Genomic DNA, 4,690 nt, shown 5'->3' with positions numbered 1-4,690 from the left:
GAGACCACGTGCTGCTCCGCATCGCTTGTGCTACACGGTGCTTTCCTCGGGGACAACGGGGTACCTGGCAATGGGCGCTGGGTCACCCGGCTGGATTGGGGCCCCCCTGCTGCCCCCGATGCCCCATCTCTCCTCCCCGTCGTGCCTTACAGCTGGGCTCGCCCACCCCGAGGAATCAGCACCCCCAAACTCGCGCCCTTGAACAAGCCGGTTATAAGCAGCGCTTGCTGCTCACACCTGCGCCTGGCAGACGAGGCATTAAGGAGCATTTTGGGCTATTTGTAACGGCTGGGTTTCAGTCCCGAGCACTGGAAAAGCCCGGGAAGCCTGCAGAGATCGCTGCATCCAACCCTGCAAGTGGATGTCGGGATATCTCCGTTGGGCACTGACGTTCCATTGAGGGAAATTCTTTATTCACCTTTTCTCTCCCATCGCAACCCTGGAGGGGGAGAGCAACCAAGGCTTTAAACTCGTCTCCTCTCCATCGCTCAGACACTCGGGATCTGAGGCAGTGAGCTGGCTGGCTCGCGCCCAGCGGGAGGTTATCCGGGGATACCTCCTACCTGCGCTGGCAGCCTTGCTGCTGTCTGACCGACAAGCTGGATTGAGCGCGGTTTGGGGGTAGGAAGGTTTGTTTTTATGGTTTATGAAATGTCCAGTGGTTCGGATGTTTATAGAAACACACACACACACACACAAATAAAATGATTAAAAACAAAAAAGGTAATGCTATGGATTTGGGGGTTGTTTTTTTCTTGCCATGGCTCTGCCTGTTCCTAGTTCAGACCTGTCAGGCAGAAGTCTTGCTCTCTTCTTTCTCATGCATCCAGGGCTGGACAACACAATTTTAACAGGGCTTCAGGAAAATCACTGTCGTAACCAGGAGCAGCCTTTTGCAGCCCATGTGTTTCGGGTTGGAATTAAAGCTCATTCCCTCTCCCACCGTTGCCATACACTCATTAACAATTGCTCTGCGATGAGTCTACAATCTGCGTGTGTGCATAAGGACGGTGTTGGGCTGGGTGAGGATTTGGCATGAGGAGGGTGGCTGTCTTGTGCTACCAGGAACACGTCAGGTGAGGCTTGTGGGGCCAGATAATAAGATGCCCAAGAGTCAGGAGTTGAGGGTGTGGATCAAACCTTTGAAAAATGCCACTGGGCCTCAACTTTAATAATAATCTGCCTTTGTAGGTGCTGGAGGAGGGGAAGGGAGAGGTCAATCTCCCCGCCTGCTGGCAGACAGATGCCTTGTTCAAGGATGCACCAGCTCTTAAACACTTACTTTTGAGCCGTGCTGGATGCCTGCCGGCCTTGGGTGTTTCTTTTGCTCCAGTGCTGCTCCAATCTCCCGGAGCTGCTGCAGAGCTGAGACCCCTGCACTGGACTGACACGTGGCTGAAGATCCCCAGCAGCAAAAGCTGTTCCGCTCTGGGCTGCCAGGCATGGGGAAAAGCGCTCCCTGAAAAAAAATATATAAGCTGTGACCTCCCCACTCTCCAAGCCTCATCCTCCTTTGTTACAAGGGATGAATTACCCCACGCTGGCTGAGCTGGAGAGCATGCACACACCAGCTTCGTGGTGGGGGACATTTCAGCATCGGAGGGACATGCTCTCCCCACCGTGTGCCTTGCTGCGTTATCTCTCGCTGCAGCCTGTGTGCTGTGGGCTCTGCTGGGCTGCGCCGCCGTCAACCCCCAGCACCCACGTGTGATAATGGCAGCAGCAGCAGCTGAGGGGGCTTGCAGGGAAGGCAAAGCAACAGCGAGCATCTGATTGCTGGTCCCGGTTTGAGGGTGCTGCGTTAGGAGATACGTATGTATATATATTCTAATAATTTGAGCCTAGCATTTTATTTTGTAAACCTTTATTAGCTCCTATTTGGCACTGTCTTGAGCAGTCCTGGCAAATAACTCCTCCTGTCTCAACACTTTTCTCCTCCTTGCTGCCTTGGAGATATCCTCTCTGACCTTGATGCTTTTGCTACTGGTGTGAACCAGGTAAGGCTGGTCCTAAGGCAAGGCTGGTCCTAACGCCAAGCTGCTGAGGGCACCTGACCCCTCTGCAGGGTCCCAGACTGAAACTCCTAATAGCACAGATTTGCCCCTGCTCTCTCTAATCCCCCCAAAAGCCCCAGACTGGAGCCTGTGGCTGGTGCAGTCTACAAGGGACCCCAGTCCCCCTCCTCCAGGATCAATTCCCAGTTCCCAACACGTCTGCTTCTCTGCCACGTGATTGCAACAGAGCCCTGGCACTGCTGCGGCCCTTTGTCAGGGGATTCTGGGCAGAGCTGGGTTTGTTCTGGCTGTCACTGTTGACAGAGGACACGGATGGGAACATGTAATGGATGCCATCTGTGTCCTACTTGTGGGACCCCGCTGGGTGGGGGTGGCCTGTGCTGCACCTTGCCCACGCTGGCCATGGGCGCTCCCCCCTTGCAGGAGGTGCTGGGACCATGAGCTGATGTGGGGAGATGACAAAGGGACGTGCTGCTCTCCAGGGTACCCCTTGGTGGGCAGCCAAGCAGCAGCCTCATGCCCGTGCACTTAGTGCAGGGAATGCACTTAAGACTGAAAATTGCTTCCAGCTTCAAGAGAAATGATATAACCAAAGGAAATGGTTTCAATAAAAGAGGATTTTTTTTTTGAGGGCAGCAAAAGGCTAGTTATTTGGCTGTGCAGCCTGTTTACTCTTCCCTCCTTTTCTTTCTTTGTGCAAATAAGAAAGGGTCTTTGCTAACAACGGTTATACATAACCCTGGGGCACAGTTTGGATTAGGGTTCCTGTAACTCCATCTGAACCTGCTCCTCCAAGAAAGCACCCCCAGCCCTCCCAGCGAGCGGGAGCGCTCTGCGGGCAGCACGGCTCCCTCCCCGCACACCAGCTGCCTCGGTGGCACCGAGCACATCGTCCCCCTCCCCTCATCTTAAAAGCAGAGATTTGGTGCTTGAGTGCCTGCAGGATCCTCAGCTTTTAAGAGCTCTCAGTACATCACACCAGGTCCTACCTGGTTTTCTGCTCCCTGGGGTCTTGGAGTGATTTTGTTGGGGTGGAGATTTGGGGAGGGGGTTCCTTCCTCCCTTTGCCTTTACAAAATTCGCGTGGCTTCAGAGCAAACCTGTGTGGGTAGCAGAGCTCAGACAGGCTGTGGACATTATTTCTGTCCTTCATCTAACCCAGCAGGAAGGTTGCTGCCAGCAGGGGCACTGGCTTCTCCGCTGCCGTGTCCTTGTCATTCCTGTGCCCAGCTTTTCACCGGGTTGTCACCACCCCACCACAGTCACCAGCACCTCCTTTTGAGCCGAGAGTGAGTTCTATTTAGTCCTCACAGCTCCCAAATAACCAACATCCTTGAAGAGGTGGGAGTAGAGAGCTCCGTTCTTGCTGCTCCGTAGCCCGTGGCCACTGACTTGCCCATTTGGGCCAGCACTTGCCCTGGGCTGAGAAACGCACTGAGTGCTGTGAGATCCCCATCGAAGGCTGGCCTTGTGTGAATCTCAGGGGAAATAAAGGCAAGTGGGGAGTGGCAGCAGAAGAATGAGACTGGCTGGTTTTTAATAAAGCAGAAATGCCCAAAACCCCCCTGCTTTGTGCTGGCTTGTCCAAGCCCCGTGCAGCCAGCAGCCGGCTCATTCAGGCTGTAGTAGGAGGCAGTGAAAAAAAGGTAAAATTTGGGTTTTTCTATCTCCCCTGTTTTCGCTTCACACCGTATTAGCGGTGCAGCTTAGGCTCACTCCTGAGATGGGCCACAAGCTGTCCCCCAGTGAACCAAACCCCAGGTTCATGTCAGTGTTGTGGGATGGGGCTGAGGACGAGTGCTGGAGTTTGGGAGGGGACGGGTGCTTGCCCTGCACCACCGCGAGGCTGATGTGTTAGGGTGCTGGGGACCTCGGGTAGATCACAGCTGCAGCGGGGAGGAAGGTCGGTCAGGGGTCCCCCCACCCCCAGGTGCTGAAGGGTTTCCCTTTGCAAGCAAAGAAGGGGCTGGCACCAGCCGTAGAGAGACTGGAGCAGGGGGTTGTTTTCAGGGCTAGTCAAAGCATTTATTTTTCACCCCCCCTCCACCTTCCATTCACTGCCTCCACCCTAACACAGTATTTTTCCAGAAACTCTGCTTCGTGTGAGTTGCAGCACCCTTACTGTGGACAAGTGACGTTCCAGCCAGCAAACACAAGCAAGTCTGAAAAGCCTCCTTCAAGCGAGACACCACTTCCAAGACATACTTGAACACACATATTTTTTTTTCCCTTCAGTGCAAGTCTATTTAATCCTCCGTCTCGTAAACAACCCAATCCGTGGTGCACAGCAAGCTCTGGAAGGAAACCTCCCTGTCAGTGAAGCTCAGTTTTGTTCCACTGAGTAAGGCTTGTATTTAAGGGCAAAATAAGTCCGTGCACAGATAGAAATGTCCCTCAGGGTTATCCCTTTGCTCTTTCTCCAGGTGACAGCAGCTGTGCTCCATCCTGGTGGGGTGGTTGGTCCTGTCGTTGTTGGTCACAGGGCTGCTCAAGAGGAGTCTTCGCCTCTGTTTGTTATCAAACCTTGGCCAAAGCCCAGCGCAGGACACGGTATGCGGCCCCGCAGGCAGCTGCACCAAAGCCCCTTTGCCACTAAAAGGCAGGGCTGTGCTTTAATCCCGCTTGGGATCCCGGCGGTGCATTCATGCCCTTCATCACCGTACCAGCATCTTCCT

This window comes from Pterocles gutturalis, unplaced genomic scaffold, assembly GCF_000699245.1.
Source record: "Pterocles gutturalis isolate BGI_N339 unplaced genomic scaffold, ASM69924v1 scaffold30581, whole genome shotgun sequence".
NCBI classification, from domain to species: domain Eukaryota; kingdom Metazoa; phylum Chordata; class Aves; order Pterocliformes; family Pteroclidae; genus Pterocles; species Pterocles gutturalis.
The sequence above is the reverse complement of the archived record's forward strand: the minus strand, read 5'-3'. Positions refer to the sequence as shown.